The sequence below is a fragment of the Micromys minutus genome (genome assembly GCF_963924665.1).
Source record: "Micromys minutus genome assembly, chromosome: 6".
NCBI lineage: Eukaryota > Metazoa > Chordata > Mammalia > Rodentia > Muridae > Micromys > Micromys minutus.
The window spans coordinates 29,518,830-29,542,133 of NC_137975.1; the positions used below are offsets into that span (position 1 = coordinate 29,518,830).

Here is a 23,304-nt window from a genome sequence, read left to right on the forward strand (position 1 = left end):
TAGACCAATGAAGTCCTAAGGTTCCTTATTAGAACGAGTAAGGAGCCAAACTATAGCAATTAAGAGTACAGAGCTGACGGGTGAGAGGTGCACACCTTTAACCCAAGAACCCAGGAGGCAGAGCCAGGATTTCAGTTTGATTTTACAACAGATTTGTAAATTCATATTCATGTTTTCCAAAGCCTGCGTTTGGAAAGCCCAACCTCCTATGATTTGTTAACTGGCATTTCATAACCAAAATACAAAAGGGCAGCATCCATGTCAAATGAGTCTGAAAGATACAGAGCTAGCATGTTCCTAAATATGCTACAGTGCACTGGACTGTGCCCAAAGATGGCTAATGCATCTTTTTCCAAACTGCTCTGGCTATAAATTTCTCTTCAGTCTAGATTACTGCTTTGGGGAAGCCCGGGAGTCTAGTGCACACAGCTTGGTGAATATAAGATCAAAATGTTTTCTTTGGGTCCTAACTCTGGCAGGTTTTAGTACAACAACTCAACAGCAAGGATTGGAAGCTCCCTATTCCGTCACTATAAAAATCTGAAGCACAATTTAAAATCCAAGCTTTAGAGACCTAATTGTGAAGGCAGCTCAGACTTCTTCCCTTATTCCGGTGATCGAAATATTACTTTAATGATTCCAGGTATTGCAGTGCTTCTCAGGGTGCTGAGCGATTTATAAAGCAGGACTTCAGCCTTGTCCAATGACTCTCCTCATTAATTCTACTTTAGAATTCACACTGCTGCTCCTCTGTCTTTTCTGTTGTCTGTTCCTTATAGATCTTGGCCTACTTCTTTATCTTTCCTCCCTGGCTTGATTGCTTCCAAGAGGATGTCTCCTGAATTCACCCAGCTGAGGTCTGTTTGTTACTTTAAATGGTTAACAAGTCCATCACTCCACAGCGATGTTTTATTTACACTGTGTCTTCCGGTATCACCCCCTGTACACACTATTTTTATCTCCTGCCACGGGGACCATGGCTTCTTGCTTCGATCGGATGAAGCTTTAAAACGCAGGCACATAGCCCAGCCTCCTTATTAGACATTCTGCTAACAGTGATGGCAAGCTCTCTGCCAGCCTCCTGCAGCACTGCTGCCCATTTTGGAGGCTGTGGAGCACGGCTGCACAGGGGCTAAGGAACTGACCCTAAGGCTCTTCCCTGTCCCCTAATACTCAATTCCTAGTAGTCAGATTAAGAGCCTTCTAAGCACAACCTATCTGTTTCTGGCATTGTGGGGCATTTCTGGTCCGGCAGAGCGTCTGTGGAGTCTTCTGCATCTGCATTTATCCCATGTTCCTCCTCAGAGCATCTCCAGTTCAGAGGTCTCCAGTTCCCAACTACCTCTGAGAAATTTTAGTCCTGCACTAGTACACTTCTGAGAAACTTCCAAAAGTTCATGTGGGACATACATCTTTCTAATCCTTGCAAATGTAAACATATCACGCTACTGACATCATATCCAGAAAATATTTTGGTTGTACAAATAATTCTCTTAACCACCGCTCTGTCTTCTTCAGACAATTGAAGTGACAACTGTTCCATTACTTTTGACATTTGTGATAATAAAAGAGGACACTTTGATCCCTTCAATTTCTTGAGGCAGAGTCTGGCTCTAGTAACGTGGTTTCATTAATCACCAGTTTAGAAAACACATGTGCAGCTCACGTACTCCATACTCGCCGCAATAAGTGATGAGCCCGGGGAAGCTAAGATGGAGAGTATGATGAGGAAATGCTTGTATCTATTTTATCATTTCTATACAAAATGCACCTTTTGCTCCATAATCAATAAACAAGGCTGCTGATTCTTTTGCTCGGGTTTCCTTTAACGGTAAGTCCCTTGATTATTTAAATCAATAGTCATGCATTTTCAGTGGCAAGGACCCTGCCTCCTACATGCTGATGAGCTCAAACCTGTAGCTCCACACTACCATTTGGAACGGCTGTGTCTATTCATCCAACGGCCCAAGAACAGGATGTCTAAAGTCTTCAACACTCTAAAGCCATTCCATCTCATATTCCTTTTAGTGACTGCACTGCTACCTCGGCAACCCAGATAATTCTCTGGGATACAGCAACCCTATTACTTATGCCCTTACCTTCATAGACAATCCTAACTAGTACTAGTTCAACCTCTCAAGTCTCTCTCCCCCTCCCCCCCTCCTCTCCTCCCCCTCCTCTCTCAAGTCTCTCTCCCCCTCCCCCCTCCTCTCCTCCCTCCCCCCCCCAACTCAGACCACGTCATTCTTGTCAGTACTGCCGCCTGTTCATAAATCATCCTGGTTTGGGTAATCATTCCTACTCTATGTGCTCATTAAATATACACAATGTCTTTATCAGTATCCTTTCCCAACAGAAATACTACACTCTGGCCCTAATGCACCATTTATATATTCCTTCAAATACCAGGTTACTTCAAACCGACATTCTGTTGTGGTAAATATTAAAAAGAGAATAAACCCGCACTAGAGCCAGCATCATCGAACCATATGGCATTATTGGGTTTACTCATCTCGGCAGCAGCCAGTTCCAGGGGCGGCCGCCCTCTTGGCTAGTCTTTTTCCCGGCTGTCTCTCCGCCAGCCAGAACTCTGCTCACATTCCCTACACCCGCCCCCTGGTCCCAGCAGCTCTGCCCTACTGAGGACTCTGACACAGTTGTACCAATGCTACTGAATGAGCCTTTCTAACTAGCCAACTGCCACAGTCAACTTCATTTCTTCCCAGATAACCCTTTGTGCTTGTTTGTGTTTGTGTTACTGTGATACAAGACTAAGCAAAAGCAGCTTGGGAAGGGAAGGGTTTATTGGGCTTTAGTTACAATCCGTCAAGGGAACCCAAGACAGACCTGAAGGCGAGAACTAAAGCAGAGACCACAGAGGAAACTTGTCCATTGGCTTGTTCTTCATGGCCACTTTAGTCTGTTTCCTTTTATACACCTTGGGAGCACCAGCCCAGGCTGGCACCGCCTATATTAATAGAAGTGGGCCCTCCTCTATCAAACATTAATCAAGAATCAAGAAAATGCCCCCGGAAGACTTGCTCAGAGGCCAATATGATAGGGTCATTTTTCTCTAGTGCAGTTTCCTCTTCTCGGATGGCTCCAGCTAGCATCAAGTGGACAAAAAAAAAAAAAAAAAAAAAAAAAAAATCTTACGAGCACACTTCCTGTTACCATCTACTTTAACGACTTAGTCATCTGTCCATCTGAGGTCGGTCCATCTACTAAACATCTGAGAAGAACTTCTTAGAAGCTGGATGTTTATTCCTCATTTGTATACCTTCAGTACACAAACTCCAATAAATATTTGAATAAACAAAGTCGGAAGAAAAAAAAGTGATTATAAAGACTACTGGCCTACTGGTCAGGACACTGAGTGCAAACTCACACAGGCATCTAGCTTGGGGTGATGACAAGGGGGCTGCCTCCTTCTCAGTTGTTCCTCATTAAAGGAAAGTGCATTATGTCCAGGTGCAGTGTCCAAGCAAGATCCCGAATCTTCATCTCAGGAGCAACAAACACAAGCTACCGTGCCAAAGACCACCGGCTGAGTCAGGGATGATCCTCCAAAGGGTGGGAGGGCACTGTTTCTCCTGCTGTACTTTCACAGCTTGTAAGAATGTGAAAGACAACATCCCTACTTGGATCTTTAAAGAAGTTTATCATATATATATATATATATATATATATATATATATATATATATATATATTCAGACAGACAGATATCTGGTAGACTTTGTCAGTTTAGGTTAACTGTAGACAAAGGCCACTCATCTGACTCCTATGACAACCATTTGCTCACACAGCAACAACTAAAGCCTGTTATTCTTGCTAATTGTCACAGCAAACACACTGACATAAAGAGTTCAGATGAACGTGCTAGTTTGCTTCATATTGCAAAACCAACACCATGACCCAGAGCAGCATGGTAAGGAAAGAGTTATATAACTTACAGGTTATACGCCATCAAAAGAAGTTAGGAACTTGGAGGCAGGAACTGAAACAAGCTTCAGCCCACCCCATCCAGCTGCCTTTCTCAGGACCACCTGCCTAAGATAGCACCTCCCACATCCAAAATCAATCATTAACTAATTAAGAAAGTGCCCCAGAGACAAATCATCAAAAGACAATCAGATGGAGGCAAGTTCTCAAATGTGGCTCTCCCTTCCTAGATGATTCTACCTTATGTCAAGTTAGACATATGTGTGTGTGTGCGCGCACACACACACACACACACACACACAAAACCCAACTAGCATAATAAATAACTTAAACCCATCTCCAAATCTGATTATTAAAAATATTCTACCGAGTTTATTGAGTTCTCTTAAAATACAGTTGACATGGCCCTATGGAATGCAGGCAAATAATTTAGAGACACTTGGCTTCGTATGAATTATATATTATAAAGCCATTTTTCCAACAATCTTTGGTCTGAAACAAGCACTAACAGAAAAATTAGCAAAAGGGCAGAAAACACGTCTGTCTAAATAAAGACAAAACAATGTTTCTGAATTACAAATGTTACGATCTATACTTGTGAGTTGCTTAACTGCCTATAATTATTAATTTAACAATTTTTGCTTGCCTTCTGATAACCCACAGTTCATTTTGCTTTACACGCTACAGTTTACTAGAATGCATAAAGTAAACCCTGTCTCATAAATTCATTGTATGCTCCTAAAACCTGGATAAAGAATCAGGCCCTGGCTAAGAAGACAAGCTAGAACACAGGGTTTCTACTGCTCTCTTCAGGGAATGTTTTCATCAACATTCTTAGGACCTGAGTCACAGCCACTGTCTATTTAATGAATAATTAGGTTAGTGGGACATAATCAAAGTTTACCCAAACAAAAGGCCACTTTGTTACTTTTTTCTACCAAACTTCAAGCTTTGTCTATCCCACAACAGGTAAACACACACAGGAAAGGTATAGTAATTACAGCTTTTTGTTCTCTTTTTTAACTAAGCATATCCCCAGTGCAAATTAAGACTAAAAGAGAAAATGCAGAGCATGTACTCATGGTGAACACAGCTGACTTCAAAGAAAACTGCAAACACAAGTAGATATCACACTGAGACCCCTAATTACACAAACTATTCTTTGAATAGCTGTGTGTGTGCATGTGTGCATGTGTGTGTGTGTGTGTGTGTGCTTTCGCTGGAGACCAGAAGAGGGCATCAGATCCCACAGATCTATAGTTCCAGGCAGCCATGAACCTCATGACCTTCAATCCCATCCTGGAAAAGGGGCTGTCAACCTCTGAGCATCTCTCCGGCCCCATAGCAAGCGCTGTTAACTTATCTATAAACTCATGGTCATACAGTACAATTTAAACTTTACTTCCTGAGAAAATAAGTTCAAGTGTTCTCATATCATTCTTTATCCTTCAGATCTGACTATAGATGACAGAAGGTTAGCTCAGGAGCTGCTGAAAGCCTGCTTCCCCAGAACATCGGTCAAATTATCTTATTGCTCACCTCCATCATTTGCAATTGCACTGTTGTTTCTCTGGGCAAAGTTCTGAAAATAAGGCCAAACTGCAAGTGTGTACCTTTAAACGCACACAGGCATACAGAGGTAAGACACATTTTCTCCAGAAACCCTGACTACCTGAAGGAACAACATTTCTGATGCAATTGGTTGAAGCTGTTCTATTACATTACAGGCTTGAGAGAAGTCAACCCAAAACTTGGAAATCTTGTTGTAGTCGAATACTGTTTCATTCTTAATTGAATTTATTTACAATTTCACACATAAGTACTGTATTTACATCATTTCTACCCTTCCAACTCTTCTGTGACCTATACAGGGATTCAGAATGGAATTACAAAGTTGGTATCCAGTTAAATTATTATCTGAGCTTTCTGAATTTAATGGAAACTGTTGCTCTGACAATAGAAAACTAAAGGGTCAGAAAGATGGCATGGACTAAGAGTTTAAAAACAAAGATTTACTAAGGACAGAAATGACAGTATTCGGGTGCATAAAAGAAAGCACCTTACCTTTTTTTTTTCCTTTTTTTAAAATTGAACATCTTTATTTTAAAAAACAAAGATAAATGTACAGATTTTAAGCATTTTTGCATAAAAGTATATGAATACATTTTTGTCAGTACTTGATTTTTTAAAGGTTTGATAGTATGCATTAAAATCTTACTAGTTACAATGAACATAAAGTACATGTAAAACAAGATGTAACCTAGAAATAGTCAGCTTTTTTGATGTGCAAAGATTAAGCATAATGGCTTTTCATTTTCTTTTTCTTTTTCTTTTTTTTTTTTTTTTTTTTCGTTTTTTTTTTTTTTTTTTTTTTTGGCCTTTGTATTTCTTGAACTTCTTATAGTCTGTAAGTTGTTTCTGGGGTGTTCAGAGCTTCCTAGGGTTAGTATCCAATGATTAGTGACTGCATATTATGTTCTTTTGTGATTGGGTTATCTCACTCAGGATGATATTCTCTAGATGCATCCATTTTCTTAAGAATTTCATAAAGTCATTGTTTCTGATAGCTGAGTAGTACTCCATTGTGTAAATATACCACAATTTTTGTATCCATTCATCTACTGAAAGACATCTGGGTTCTTTCCAGCTTCTGGCTATTATAAATAGAGCTGCTATGAATATTGTGGTGCATGCATCTTTGTTGTATGTTGGAGCGTCTCTGGGGTATATGCCCAGAAGTGGAATAACTGGGTCTTCAGGTAGTACTATGTCCAATTTTCTGAGGAATTGCCAGACTGATTTCCAGAGTGGTTGTACCAGTTTACAACCCCACCAACAGTGGAGAAGGGTTCCTGTTTCTCTTCATCCTCACCAGCATCTGCTGTCATCTGAATTTTTGATCTTAGCCATTCAGGTTGGTGTGAGGTGGAATCTCAGGATTGTTTTGATTGAAAGCACCTTACCTTATACAATGTACTGAAATCTGGTAAGAGTTACCATTTAGTTGTCCCTAGCATTCATGAAAACTGATTTACCTTTCAACAAAACTGTTCTTTTAAATGAGCTCGGATGGAAAGGGCCTGGAACACATTTCCTCTACACGTGGTCCATCACTGCCCCTCTATGATACTGAAACCTGCTAGTTCTGGACCATGCCCTCTGCTAAGCTCAGAAGTCATCTCACTGACTGCCTACGAGTATCACTTGGCTCTCAGCTATCCAACAAACACCCCCAGAAATAGTATCTTTCTCCACACACCTACAGAACTTTTTATTTATTCATAATATGTTTAATAGATCATCTTCAAGTTAAATAAATCTGACCTGTGGTCCTGTTTTAACCTATGGCCTAATTCCAGGAACTTAGTCACTTTCTATCTTACTCATAGAAATACCTAATATATCTAATCACCAACCTAACTAATGTCTCTTTTGACCCGGTATCCTTTCTTGTATCAAACCCAAGTCTCATGTATGTAATCCTAGTTCCTAGCTCACCCCAGCTCTCCTGTCATGGTCCCTGAGCACCTTGACAGCGAGCACTCAGACTTTCGCCTGATTCACAGCTTACAATCTTTCCCATCTTACAATGTGTGCACTGCAGGAGCATGTGTCTGCCATCCATCCTTGCCTTCCCTGAAACCAGTTGCTCAACTGTTCTGGACATCTGGTCTCTCAATGATAGGACCTGCCCAACCCCCCTGCTCCTTAGAGTCTCTGGGAAACAGGCATCTGCCATTCCCTGAAAGGCCAGTTCTGACAAGAATGGTACCGGGCTGTATCGGAAACACAAAAGTGCACAGGACATGATTCACACCTTCCAGAAACCGACATTCCAGGAAAGAAAGCGAGACAAGCCTATCTGCAGTAAGGGAGCCCTCTAGGCCAGAAGCAGAGAAGCAGATACCTCTACAGTTTCCTCATAAAACTGGGCAGAGGTTTAAAAGATGAAGATGACTTTGATAACTAGAAGGCATAGCTGAGGTGCGGGAAGCGTGAAGACAGAACAAACAAAGGAAAGTACAAGCCAACTTATCCAAAAAGGGATATGTTGTCAGGTTGATTAAAAACAAGGGAACACAGAAACAAATCAAAAGAGATAGGTCAGGGTGTGTAGACAGGTCAGTACAGATAGGTCAGTATATGTAGATGCAGTATAAATAAGACAGTTTATGTAGATAAGTTGGTATGTATAGACAGGTCAGTATAGATAGGTCAGTGTATGTAGATAAGTCAGTATGTATAGACAGGTCAGTATAGATAGGTCAGTGTATGTAGATTCAGTATAGATAGGTCAGTTATGTAGATGAGTCAGTATGTATAGACAGGTCAGTATAGACAGGTCAGTATAGATAGGTCAGTATAGATAGGTTAGTGTATGTAGATAAGTCAGAATATATAGACAGGTCAGTATAGATAGGTCAGTGTATGTAGATAAGTCAGTGTATATATAGACAGGTCAGTATAGATAGGTCAGTGTATGTAGATTCAGTATAGATAGGTCAGTTATGGAGATGAGTCAGTATGTATAGACAGGTCAGTATAGACAGGTCAGTATTGTAGACAGGTCAGTATATGTAAATAGGTCAGTTTATGTAGAAATGGACTTCTCACTGAAAATAAGTGAGCCAGGCAATCCTATACAATGCTAATGGTTAATTCACTCTTACATTCTATACATAAAGCTAAGATGTAAGAAGCAGAAAGCTGGAAATGTGCTTCCATCTGGAACATAGTCTTGCAGACTCACTGTGTAGCGTAAATATGACAGTCGGACCCCAAGTGAAGCACCTCCTGAGATTTCTGAGAAATAAGCTTAGCACTGGCAGAAGAGGAACAGGCTATTCCGGCCATGGGTTAACTAAAATTGTCTGTCCTTGCATAAACAACCAACAAGCGCCGACGTTACCAGCAACTTTTTTTAAATCTGCAATCAATAATCATGCAAAGGTAAATCATAATGTGTTATTTCCCACCTTAATCCCAAACTAGAGGAATGCTAGTCACCCAGGGCACACACCACATGCTTCCAGTTTTGTGATTCAGAGTCAGCTGCATGACAGAACAGCAAGGAAAGTTACTCACCTGTCTTCCTTTCTCCTATCTGCTCTGTGGTACCCTCCCTTTCTTTGTAATTTTTTTTATTGGATATTCTCTGCATTTACATTTCCGATGTTATCCCCTTTCCCCAATCCCATTCCCCCTTCCCCTCCCAGTGCCTCCATGAAGATGTTCCCTCTCCTAACCTCCCTCTCCCACTCAGCACCTTGGCGTTCCCCTACACTGGGAAAACAAGCCTTCCCTGAACCAAAGGCCTCTCACCACATTGACTCCAGAGAATGCTATCCTCTGCTGCATATGCACTTAGAGCCATGGGTCTCTCCATGCGAACTCATTGGTTGGTGTTTTAGTCCCTGGGAACTGTAGTGGGTTTGATTCGCTAATTATTTTGTTCTTCCCATGGGGTTATAAACCCTTTTAGCTCCTTCAGTCCTTTCTCCAGCTCCTTCATTAGGGTTCCCATGTTCAGTCCGATGGTTAGGTTCTCTCCCTTTTAATGGTATCTTATTTCTTCCAGGTTTACAACATGTTTCTATTTTTGTATCCATACCTCCCAAATGCCACTGTTTGGCTGGGATATTCCTCCTCTCTTCTGTTATGGCCCTTTCCTTAAATGTCACCAGTTCTATTCACTTCCGCCACTCGGACAAGCTCTAAGTTTCTCTGGGAATGGAAGGCTAAAGAACGAAAGGATAAGAATCAAGGAAAAGGAAGAAACAAAGGCCATCAGAATTACAGAACGAGATGACAGAGGCCAGGAGACTCCAGAGGTCCCATGCCCTGTCCCTGGCAAACAGGGCTCCAGAAAAGTTCACCCTGTTTTGAAACCTGCTTTAGCAGCAAACTGTGTGCAGCCAACTGGTTCATCCTTTGAACATTTTCAAAACATGCATGCAAAACAGCCTGCAAGGTTTCCAAGGCAGAAAGTGTGGAACTTCACTGACCGCGTGCAGAATCCTAGAATGAGGCCCTGCCCACTGGAGGAGCACAGGAGACAGATGTGCTGCCGCTCTGTAACTGTATCAGTCCTCCACCTTTCAGCTCAGCCTCTTCACCCATACAGGACTCAAAAGTTACACATGCTCCCCCCAGGGCAGACCAGGAACTGGGCTTCATGGCTATACGGTTAGCTTGTACTGTCAATCCCTGCTTTAGGTGTGTGGTAAGATACTATACTGAACCCGTACTCAGTCCTCTGATAGAGCATCAGAGAAATGGTCATAAACAAAGAGGAGCTACAGCATTCATAAAGTGTATGTTTAAAACAGAAATCACTGGCAACAGCTTTCAAATGACCGAGCCAGCGTTCTTAGACCACAAACTTCGTATCCGAAAGCCTGAATCTAGACACGGGGAGGGAAGACAGAGGAAGCCCAAGTACCAGTCACATGTTATCAAAGCACCGAGTGGAAAGAAGGCAGTCATGGAAAAGATGGGGAAGAGCAAGCTACTCATCCTAATGTTCCTGACCACGCTCCAGCATGGCCAGACGTTCAAGACAGAAGACTCCGATGTAGCGAGGGTGGGAAAGCACAGGGCAGGTTTCCAGCCTCCAGAGCTACAGGAAAAAGCTCCACAGGGCAAAGCAGAGGACGTTTGCTCTTAGGTTAAAAAAATAATAATAAAATAAAATAAAATAAAAAAAGAACTCGGGAGCAGGAGCAGGAAGTTGTAAGTTTTCACACTGAGCTCCAAGCCCTGGAACCATGCAAAGTGTGGCTGCACACACAGCAGAAGCAGCTACCTAACTCTAAGGGGTGGGACAGGCTAATGCTGGCAAGGCTGTTTTTTTCTCCTTCACCTTATCTGAGGTGAAAGCGGAATGCTTCTCTGCTTTGCTCGGTTGTGGTTTAGAAAATATTTATCTTCTTTACTTAGCCATTTATAGTTAGTTTCTAAGAATGATTTCAAAACACTCGTCCATATTTTGAGCGTAGACGTTGCTCACATATGCTAGGAGCCTCTGATTGCTAGATGAAAGCTAAGCCAAGACAGGGTAGATCTCTGATAGGAATCATATCTGCAATAGGAAAGAATTCTCATTGTAATAAAAAGGAAAAGATGCTACAACAGAACATCCTCTGTTGGTGGTGTGAGGGATCCCTGCTTGAGTCATTGGCATGCTGTATTAACAATGTACATTTCCAACACAGAACAATCCTTCCGATCCCAAACTTCATAATCATCAAATCAGAACTTCTAACATAGCACTCTGAGGACCACAGCCTCAGGAAACAATTTTGAAAAGCCATACAAGTTTTTCTCAATTTTACAGTTTACAAATGAATTATGTAAATTTACAATTTACTATTTAAAGAAATCATGAGATCCCATAGAACTGATCATTTTTACTTGACAAGAACTGTCACCACACAGGGATCACACACAATGAATACACCCAACTTACTTCCTAAAAATAAATCACTGACTAAAAAAGTAAGGGAAACTTAAGCACCGTTTGGTGTTTGATACATAGCAAAAAAAGAAAAAAAAGTAGAAGAAGAATGAGGAGGAGGAGAGAAGGAGGAAAAGAGAAGAGAGAAGGAAGAAGAAGAGGAAGAAGGAAAAGGAGAAGGAGGAGGAGGAGGAGGAGGAGGAGGAGGAGGAGGAGGAGGAGGAGGAGGAGGAGGAGGAGGAGAAGAAGAAGAAGAAGAAGAAGAAGAAGAAGAAGAAGAAGAAGAAGAAGAAGAAGAAGAAGAAGAAGAAGAAGAAGAAGAAGAAGAAGAAGAAGAAGAAGAAGAAGAAGAAGAAATTAACAGTATGAGAACATGAGTGGCTATTTTAAACTTTCAATATACTAAGTAACAATGCTTAACTTTTACTAATAAAGCTATCTGACCAGACAACCTGTGAGTACCCAGTGTTGGGATTCTGTAAACCCCACCTCTCAGTTACCTAGCAACAGCCAGGTATACCCCACCCCTCAATTACCCAGCAGTGGCCAGGTATGCTCCGCCCCAGTGACCTGACACTATAAAAGGAGCTGCTTGACCCCTCCTCTCTCTCTTGGCCTCTCCTGCCCTTGTGCTCTTGCAGCCTCCCTCTTCCCTTCCCTTCCCCCTCTCTCCCACGTGCTCATGGCCGGCCTCTACTCCTCTACTCCTCTACTTCTCTCTCTCTGCCTCTACCACCCTCTTAACTCTCCCATGACCTGAATAAACTCTATTCCGTACTATACTGTTGTGTGGCTGGTCCCTCAGGGAAGGGATTCCCAACATGGACCCCTCAGAGGCATCTCCCTTGCCCTCAGGCCTCGCCGCACCTCCATGGGCCATATGCCCCCCACACTCTTCATCCTTCCCCTAACATTGGTGCCGTGACTCGGATCGTTATCCTTTCACAACATTGGTGCCCTGTGACTTTTCCTTTCATTGGTGCCCCGTCATCTTTTCCTTACACCCAGGAACACTGACTTTTCCTGTTCTCACTAGTAAGTAAGCACTCCTACCTAGAACAAGCTTTCATACTGGTCTTTTCTTCTTCCTTAAACCTATTTCAAAGTACAGACAGAGCATCAAGTCCTAATGTTTCTCTTTTTCTGCTGCAACAGGAATACTTCACAGGGTCACACTTCAGCATTCAGGTATCTGCTCACTGAATAAAGTGTTTAAGGTCTTAATATGTGTGCTGGAAAGAGGACAGTGTCACCCATCTCAGCAAATCTTTACTGAGCAAACAGGAGCCACCAACAAAACACAACAAATTTCATAATTCAGGATGAAAAGGCACACTGAGCGTATCATCAGGAGACATTACACAGGCTTCACCACTATTAGAAAGTGAAAGACAAACAAAAACACTAAGCTGTCCCATCAGGAGGAATGGGATCCAATGAGATCCAGCTGAGGAACTTGAGTCCTTGGGTTTTGGCTTATTCCCACATTCAGTGAGAAGTCTAATCTATACTTTGTCAGCTCCCTTCTCCTTCTGAACATACATGATTTAGTAAGTTAGACATTTGCAGTCCCCTCAGGGAAACTACAAAATAACAATGGGAAATGATAGACTTGGTTCCGGAACATCCATTTCACTGTTTCAGTAGAGTACTATTCCTATTATAACTGTATAAAACAATGCCCGTCTTTATCTCAAAGACACAGCCCTTCCATGAGCTTAAAATCTGGCATTATAGACAAAAGCCATAGAAATTTCAAAACCCTTCCTATAGCACGGAATCTAAGTAAAGAGTACAAATAAATACACTGTCACTAAATTTTAAGCGCTAGGAAGATTAGAGGTAGTGTGTGTTGCAAAATTCGATCCCCTGAAGAGACTCTGAGAGGACAAAGTACAATTCTATAAGAGTGAAGTCTAAGTCACAATGGAGACTCTAGAACATAGGAGATGCCAGAACATAATGTCTGCAGAGAAAATCTACAGGTATGATATAGACTAAACCCCAAAGAAGTCACAATATTACAAATGGCAGAAACCCATTGCGGAGTTATCTAAGCCCATGGATTTGAGAGGATGCTAATAAGGGACCAAGTGCTGGGTAGGGAGCTCCACAAGTTGTGGTTTGCTCTCCAGATTTCTCTTGGAGCCTTTCCTTGCTGGGCCCCATCCCTCCACACTTACTTTGCGCCATCCATTGTACACTGAATACATACAATGCCAATTTTCCATTTTGCAGGAGTTCACAGCTAAAACTCTGGACTTTTAAATAAGGCTGGAACTCTTGAGACTGAGTTAGCCTGAACTGTGAGATAGCTGTGAGTCTTCAGAATGTTGTAACCTGAATGTGAGAAGTTCCCTGTGGGTTCATGTTCGAACACTCCATCTCCAGTTTGGGAGATCACATCCTTTATGACACTGGGTCTAGCTTATAGAGGTATATCACGTGGAGAGGAAGAGTACCTTCAGAGTTAAAGCCTAGCCCTGCTTCTGTCCCCTTGTCTGTTTCCAGCACCACTAAAGCTATGAATAAGCTATATCACACACTCCTGCCAACCATGGTCAAGTCTCTCCCACGACTCTTCTGACGCTAATGACTGGAACCTCCCAAACTATGAGCCAACATAAACCTTAAGTTTAAAAAGATGTGGCTGTTAGTGTGTACTTCTATAGGAAGACAGATGAAGACATACAGAGATGCTAGCATGTGACAGAGACAGGTTAGAGTGATACATTTATTAACCAGGTAAAGATAAAGTCTGCCACCAATCCTGGATGGAGAAACAGGGAGAGGAGAAAGAGAAGGGAGCAGAGGAGAAGGGGGAAGAGGAGTAGGAGGAAGAAAAAGGAAGGCAGAGAAGAAGTCCCTAAACTGTACAGAGAAATTTGCTCTCTAATATCCATCCTTCAAAAGTGGAATAAAATCAGTCCAAGTTGTTTTATGATGCCAACCAGTTAGTATGTGATAGCAGCTCTAAGAAACTCACAAAGGCATAGAGTCCCAGGACTATATCAGTGATACCAGTTCTGTAGTGGGAATGGCTAGGGTATAGGTCTAGGACACCTAGGGTGGCAACTTCCCCCTTGATGCAGCTTCACTTTAAAAAAGAAGCCATTAAAATGCTAGCTCAAATGTGCAAAGCATTAAATTATAAATATGGAAATCACTGGGCAAAGGGAAAGAAGAAATCATGCCGAGGAAGATGCAGCTGCCAAACTGTGAGGCACCCTCATCAGACAAGGCCAGGCCAAGCCTAATCAGAAGAATCTGTTGGCTATTTCCGTCCACTGAAAGTTCCATGAATAGAGAAACGGGAGGAAAGGAAACCAGCACTGGGTGAACAGACTCTGCTACACTTACAAAGATGCTCTCATTTACAATTCAAAGCAACCTGAGGAGAGCTGGAAAAACTAAAGTCGGTGCAGTAAAAGACTACTCAATGCAGGTGATTAAATAAAAGGAGGAGGAGGAGGAGGAAGAAACTAACCTAGTACATTGGGTAGGAGTTTCTTCTCATCATGGTAAACAAAGCAAAGGGAATACATGTGCGGGAGGGTCAGATAAAGATGTTCCTTGTAGCTGAAGGTCACCGACCACAAGCTCTAAAAAGTCCCAGTTTCCACCTGGCCTCCCTGAGGACTTGCTGAGTCAAAATTCCTACAACCAAGATCCACTCCTGTCCAGGACACATTCTGCTGTGTGATTTGCAAAGGTGTTTCATTTTCCATAGCATTCCACAGCTTCTCAAGAGCTGCCCCCCCCCCCCCCAGCCAGCCCAAAATTCTTTCTTAGACTAACTAGCCCCAACCCCCGTGGCCACACGCTCCTTGACAACAGGCCCCCTTCTAGTTATTTATTATTTTCCTTTTTCATTAGACAAAGTCCCCTTTTTCTTCCCTTTTCCCCCCAGGGGTTGGCGGTGGTGTTCTGTTGCGGATGTGCTTGTTGTCTGAGCTATTCCACAGCCCGAGCTACAGTGGCATTGCCAACACCCTACCTCAGCTCCTGACCCTGTCTAGGATTCCAGACCTGCGCTTTCATTCTCCTCTTTTCACTTTTCTTTTAAAAAGTTAATAATTAAAAAGAAAAAAAAAAAAACTTACTAAATCACACAAGCTGAGAATTCCCTCTAATGGTAACAGTCATTTGAACAGTAGCTAAAATGAACACTAATTAATGAAGCATTGCTTGTGTGAAGAACATCACTACTAAAAAGCAAATAAATGGGTGGCATCGGCTCCTACCTGAGTTGCCGACAGAGGAAGCAGAACACAGCACCCACTCACACACTAGTTTCATATCACAGGATGAGTCTGGAGTCCCCAGAGGCCAAGGTTGTCTAAACCTCTACAAAGACAACTCCCATCCCCTCTCTAAGCTATTCTGAGTATTAGCTCCCTGCATCTCTGTCTCTTCCTGTAGATTATTTTCTCTAGCAAATCTTTTCTACATCTGTTCTAGTCTAGTAAATATTTTTACGCCCTTATTTTTCACAACAGGATACCAACCTATGTGGTATGGTAATGAACACATCAATAAGCAAAGTCAGGTAATGTGCAGTGGACATTATACACATGTACTAGGAATAAAAACTTTCACAGTGTACTGTTGTTGGAAACTCAATGGCTTAGAATTCATGTGTGGGCCTTAGATGTTATCGTCTATATAAATAAAGTTTTATTGAAGGACAGCTACATGCACATATATGGGTATTGTCTATGGCTGCAAAAGCAGGAGCTGTATTGAGACAATACAGCCCACAAATCCAAAAATACTGATTATGAGACTGTCTGGGGTTAGTGAACCCATCTGTACGTAAGCAGCCTGAAGTTTAAAAGTAGCTCTTAACTGCTGTGGTAACATGCAAAAAGAACTACCTCTGCTTTGATATAAAACACACATCTGTACATTTTATAAACCAGTAAGTTTTCCTCACTGGTACAATGTGGCTAGCTATTAACTCCAGCAAAGCTCCTCCTATTCAGTCATTATATACACAGTATGATGAAGTCAATTTTTTTATATAAGGATTTTAAAAAATCAATTATCCTGATCAAAAAAGGAAAGGATGTTCCTTAGCATCTGACCTCAGTCCCAACCATCACTATAAAACCATGAACGATAAAGCTCTTTAAAAGGAAAAAAAAAAAAATTGAGACATATGCAACACCATAGGAATAATCAAACTATGAGCTGGAAAATTACAAATCAGTAGTTTAGACATTTTGCAGCTATATAAATTATATAAATTTAAAAATTCTAAGCCAAGGACCATAACTCATGCATATAATTTCTGCCCTTAGGAGGCTGAGGCAGGAGTATAGCATGAGGTCGAAGCCAGCCTGAGATGAATACAAAGTAAGTTCCAGGCCAGTATGGGCTACAGTAAAACCCTACGTCAAGAAAAAGAAAATTAAACTGTAAATTATAAAATTATATCCCACAAATGAATATGCTTGAGCATAATTATATATCCAATGTTATATCAGCTATAATTAATAAAATAAATTGTAGGAGGAAGAATTAAAATGAAACAACTTCAAAAGTATAAAGAAATGGTTCTTAGAAAAATGTTGCAATATTTGTAGGACTGCATATAAAGCAATTCCAAGTAAATAATTATGACATATAGTTCCAAACTACAAATTTCACACACCTTCAGAACTACCAGTAAGTTTGTTTCTGCACTATGGTTCACATTGTGAAGTAAAAATATCTGCCCACACACTAATCAAAACTTTGAAAAGAAACAGATGAAAATGAGAACAGCTACCCTAAAAATTCTTATAATAACCAAACCGACTTTAAAAAAAAAAAAATCACTGGAATTTCACTTTATTCTATTTTTAGGAAATGCTCAATACTTAATGTTTGTAGTAAGCCAGGGCTGAGAGGCATCAACTGCGATCATCAGAAGCCTGGAATTGAGAGGGGAGTCCTAAAAGAATTACCTTTACAGAGTGTAATCGCTCTGCACTTCGGTTTATTTGAAACCGAGATGCTGGATTTTTACTTAGTAAGGACAGGCCAGTCAGTGGCTTCTGCTCCCCTCCTCCGCTACTGCGGCCATCATAAACAGGGGTTATTATCTTCTGTTTCACTAGGCTGGAGAGAAACTAAGTGTCCACGGAAGAAGGCGTTTGTGGGGAAGGAATGGCCGGAGACAGGTATTATCCATATAAATAAACTTTAGTAGTTCGGATTACAAAACAGGTCTGTTAGTCTGAAAATGCAGTCTTGACTCTTTAAAAGTGATGTTGGTCTTTCACCGTATTAAAATTGCCACGCTGACATAAAGAGCGTCTAATGCGTTTTCTTCTGTGAGTTCTTGGTTTTCAGTTTCAGATGATCTCGAGGCAAAAGCCCCAGTCAGTCGCGGACTATATTTAATTTGCTGACCAGGTTCGTTTCTTATCTACTATGGTTTCGGTGGAAGCAGTGACTTCAAGCTGGGCTCGAATCTTGAAAGTTAACAGGGGGGCACAAAGAAAACCAGGGCCCGCTCCCCTCTGGTTTTTATACAAGACTGAGCCTGTCAACCTTCTTTCCACAGGCCTGCATCCTCAGAGAAACTTGGCCTCCCTCTCCTAGTCCAGGGCAGCAGTAGGAAGTACCCGCCCTCCTGAGCTGGGGCCGGCTGTCCTCGCTGTTTATTGGCTGCGGAGGCTGTCAGTGCCCTGAAGGGCGGGGACTCCCACCTTGGAGTGTAATCTGAAGACTGCATGGTCACTAGGTCCAGATTCGCCCTCCACTCTGGCCCAGAGTCCCTGCCCCTAGGCTCTCCGCTCACCATCCACTTTTCTGCCCCTCTAAAAAGTCAAGTCTTCCCCCCACCCCCCGCCAGCCAAAGCAGAGGATGCAACGGGTTGGGATGTAAAGCAAGTTATGGACCGGATCTAGGTGAAGACGAAATAACTGCTTAGGTTGCACGCCAGTTCAATCAAGTGCACTGGCCATCACGAAATACTGCGGCCCTGAATACTAGTAAGAAATGTTACACAGCACTGCAGGCTGTATTTTTTATTCATCATTTTCAGAGTTTGTCCGGTTGGTCCCAAACTATACATTTTTGAGTGTGGGTACTAAATCCTTCTAGGATCACGTCAACATCCCATCGTCTAGAAGAGAACAGATTTATAACCCGTATATTCGGAACGTTATTCTGTAAGGCAACCTATCAAAGCGCACCGTCGCGAACGGCTGTAGGCAACGCGCCCACTGGGAAATGCAGATTCCTTGGAGGAGAAACTAAAGAGTGGCCCTAATAATACTCTATAAACCTCGGGTATCTGGTTGTTTTTACTATAACCTTTAAGATTAGCAATCTCAAAAAGGAAAATAAAGTCATTTCATCTCTAGATTGTGTTTACTATATTCAGTTCCATCACCAGAATTGTAAAGGGCACAAATGTATCTTACTCGAAAGTAAATACATTCTTAGTGTATAGCCCGGGCAAAGACTTGGGCTACTCGAGTACAGTACGTGAGTCAATAAATGCATCTCTTGAGGGTCTCCCAAGGCCTCCAGCACCAAGCGGAGGCTGCCGACATTGCTCAGCATCTTCCATGGCCTCTCTAACTTCACCTTCGCCCCATCTGTGACTCGGCTCAGCTCACACTTTGCGGCATCCCAGCCCTGGATCGGTCTCAATCGGTCCTCGACCTGGCTACCCCACACACACTCGACTCCCCGGTCCCTGAACTTCACTTTTCTAAACAGGGCAGCAGCCGAATCGGTTGAGCCAATCCGCGAGCGGTAAATAGCCAAGGTGACCAATGAGCACGGCCCGGAGGCGGGTCTTCGCTGGAGTTCCTCCTGTCGGAGCCGGGAGACCTGTTGCCGCCACCTCCGCCTCAGTGGAGCTTCCAGGAGGTCGAAGCGGCCCTAGAATCTGAGCTCCCGCAGCCAGCGGCCTGCACCGCGCTCCGCCACTTACAGACCGCCCGGCCTGTCCTCGGAGGCATGCGAGCTCGAGGCCCCAGGCGGCCCGCCGGCTTCCCGCACCGGCCCCACCCGGCCGGGCCGTGCATACTCACCGCGGCGCCGGGGCAGCTCGGTCCAGGCGGGCTTGCAGGGCTGCGGGATCCCCGGGCGATCGCCGCTGCAAGCGCCGGCTCCCACCCTGCTCGGCCGGCGCTTCCCACTGCGAGCCTAGCGGCGGCCCATCCTCCCGGCTGCGCTCCTCCTCCGGCCGCGGCTGTCAGGAGGGTAAACATCCCGGCATCCCCGAGGAGAGGGCGGGCCGCCGCAGGCCCCTCCCCGTGCCCGCACCCAGCTCGGGAGCCCACGCTGCCACTTTCCAGAGAACTGGGGTGTGCCTCGCTTACGGTCTTTGGCCCCTGCCTTCGGATCGGCGTGTTTTGATCCCATTCTTTTTTTTTTCCCCCAAGTGCTTTCAAGCTGCCTCTACACGGTGTCGGTGCAAGCAAACGAGAGCTTCCCCAGAGTCTGGCCAAGCAAATCTAGGCTTTTAGGGTCCCAGCATTGGACATGCCTCCCAGGACGCTTCCGAAAGTTGAACTAGATGGTAGGATATGCAAGATCTTTGAGATACAGGAACACTTATAAAGTGGCATTGCAGAAATAGTACCTTACATAAATTAGTTTACACGTCACATATTTGCACTATGGTTCTCTCCCTAGTGCATGGAGCTGTTGAAAAGCAAAGCTTTGATTCCTACTGTTACACTAACCGGATTTGAACTGCTGGGACAGACGGCTAGGAGGCAGTGTAGAGTCTGTAGTGCCTAGATTCTGATCATTCCGTGGCCAGTCTTTCTTGGAAGAATAGCTTTAAGGGCTCTCCTTAGAAACAGTGGAGATAAAGCAGTATGCTTGAGCACCTCATCGTTCAGAATCACTAGGTCTTTCTCTGGTTTCATTTCCCTGCCAAGGGAAATAGAGACAAAAAAAAAAAAAAAAAAAAAAAAAAAAAAAAAAAAAAAAAAAAAAAATACCGGTGTATAGCTCAAATGTGTTAAAACAATGGAAGTAGGATTTAGAAAGTTAGGGCCAGCAAGATGGCTCAGGAGTTTGATTCTCAGGACCCACATAATAGAAGAGAACTGAGTCCCCACAAGTTGTTTTTGACATCCGTAAGGCAGTGTGGCATCCCTACGGATGCAAGTGTGTGAAATATAATTAGAAAAAAAAAAACCCCGCAAACTTTAATTTTAGGAAGAAAATTAAATTTCAAGAGGTAACGTTGGTGCACGTGTTTAAAGTGTACAGATTTGCCAGATAGAGTTCTGAGATGGGGGCTCAGTGATCACCTACATACAAGAGCCCTACTTTCATAAAACTTAACTGCAGTGAGAAAGTCCAGATTACCTATTGTCTTTTATATCTATTTCATAGAGAAATAGAGCTGGGGATATGAATGCCCCTTTAAATATGGTCATCATGGAAAGTCACTTGAAATTTGGGCAAAGACCTGAAGAAGAGAGAAAAGGAGGCATGCAACTCAGGAAGCAGAATTTTTTACACGTGTGTGGACATGGGTTCACCATGTTGGAGCAACAACCAGGAAGTCAATGGTAGAATCCAACCCAATGAGCAAGGGAGAGGGGCTGATGAAATAAGGGACGAGCTACCAGAAAAGGGACAGGTGTAGAAATTTGAAGTCTTATATTTGTATTTTGAATAAAATGTAAATTCATTACAGGAGTAAGTTGAGAGAAAACAGAGCTGTGGAGAATAAAGTGTAGGATGAAGCAACTAGAAGTTTAAAAAGAGACAATAATGGTCTCCGCAAAACTTTCTGACTTGGACCAGAATGCTAGCAATACCAGACAGTAGCAAAGCCAGACAGACTTCAGATACATTTCCATAACAGGGTCAACAAGGGTTTCTGGCGTATTGAGTGTGGTGTATGAGAGGAAGATAAGATGAAGCCAATAAGTTGGCATTTGAACTCTATTTTATGGTCACATCACACCAAATCAGCCATAGGAACAATGTCACTTGGGTTGCCATGTACAGGCATAGCTTACAGAAACACTAAAGGACAGTGTCAAGATAAAATTGAACCTGGGACCAGATGCATGGGTCAGAGTTTATTCTTACTCCCTGTGACATTACCCTTTTAGAAAATGTGGATTGACAGGTAGCCCAATATAAGCACTCCACCAATTTATCTACATACAGAATAGCCCACTGATAAGCAAACACTATATTTAACAAACACTGACTGAGGGTCAAATTGGGCAGAAGTTAGCTCACACATCCTTAGTGGCTGCAAAGCCTTTATGTACAAAGAATCCCTTTGGTGTTATGTCCCTACTTGTAAAGGCTTCATGGCTACGGATAAATAGTATACAGTGTTGCAAAGCCTGGGAAAGGGGTCAAAACAGAAGACACTGCACTTTTTCTTTCTAAATTTATATCACCTTCCTTGTGGGTAGGCAAGGTTATTCCCAGGTGCCAGCAGCCAGTCTCCTGACCTGGAGCAAATGCTAATGGAAAAACAGAGAAGCCTGCCCAAGACTCCTGTGGCTCAGGACACTTCGAGCAGAAGCACCTGTAACTGCTTTTCCATTCATCTCTCCTCTGAGCTTTCTCCCCAAATGCCGCTTGAGCTTCAGGCTCCGCATTAATTATGTGCTTTTGTATGAATAACTCACTTTTTATACACAATCACCATGCAGCTCAGATATCACATATATCAGATTAACTTGGTTATAAATGGTACCTGGATATCATACTTAAAACCTCTCAGTTCAAAATCAAATCTTCAAGGTGTTTGGGTTTTTTTTTTTTTTTTCATATATATTTGTGTGCTGGCCCCATGTAAGAAGAAAAAAAATTATCAGCAGTATTTATTCTCAAAACCATCTCTCCATAAACTAACCCGAAACAGATGTTGCATACCAGTTCTGGCATAGACGTAATTTCTCCATAAGGAAAGAAACTTATGAGGGGGAAAAATGTTTCCCTGAAGAAGAATGATGAAGTAATATTAAAAATAATTCTCCTTTGAGAGAGAACCTGGCCAGTGGGGTAGACCAGAAAGGTCTGGTCTTCTTGATTCAAACATAGTACTGGTAACAGCTGTACTTAAAAAGCTACTGGCGAGACTGGCAGCCTCTCAGCTTGGCAGCTAAGTGGTGATGAGGCTTAGTCAAGCTGTTGAAATGTCTGGACAAAACTGGGCCAAGAGGAGGAAGTCAGAGTACAGACAGCCCAAGGGAGATCACTTTTCTCTGGCCCTGGCTGGTCGTCCCTGAACAGTGTCAGAGAGTAACTGTGATGCTCTGAAAGCACCCAGGAAAAATATTAGCAAGTTTCTTTCCCACACCTAATGGCTCCTTGCAATTGTTAGTGGATTATTAGCAGATGAGCTTCTGTTAAAAAACAGCTAAATCCATCTTAATTGCATCCTCACATCAAATCCCTAGAATTCAGAACTGCAGAGACAAGGCGCTTCTGTGTCCCAATTACTGAGAGTTCATGGTTAAAAACAGGCATACTGGCCATGGCTTTTCCGTGGCTAGTTTTGCAGTGGTTGTGAAACAGAGGAGATGTTTTTGAGATGCATCTTAAATAGAAGACACTGAGATATACTTGTACAAAACAGGAAGCAAGCAGTCCAAGCAGCTGCTTGTGTTTTCTGCCACAGTGTCTTTGCTCATCACAATTCCACCGAGTTTGTTTCTTTGCTCTGACACAAAAGTCAAAGGACCAGTATGCAATGGAAAAGAACAACAATGTGGGGGATATATTAAGAAGTTACACCCTCTCCTGTGGAGCAAAACTGTGAGGTCATGTCACAGTTTCCACAGCAGTGTGGCACCTCCAGCCATCAGCACAGTCTGCAAGCACTTGATATCTATACTGTCCTAGACCCAGGTTAGTTTTAGTTTTAGGTTTCTTGGTAGCAGATGCTTTCGTGTCTATCTGGAAAT

The 23,304-nt window shown here is 42.8% G+C and overlaps 1 protein-coding gene across 1 annotated transcript in view; it reads right to left on the reverse strand.

The window, feature by feature from the left end:
• NEK7 (NIMA related kinase 7) overlaps positions 1 to 19,600 on the reverse strand; it is a 124,059-nt gene extending 104,459 nt beyond the window's left edge. The window contains exon 1 of the mRNA XM_080918590.1: positions 19,438 to 19,600. The gene's annotated coding sequence lies outside the window, so the exon portion shown is untranslated. The remainder of the gene's footprint in view (positions 1 to 19,437) is intronic.
• Between the last annotated feature and the right edge of the window lie 3,704 nt (positions 19,601 to 23,304).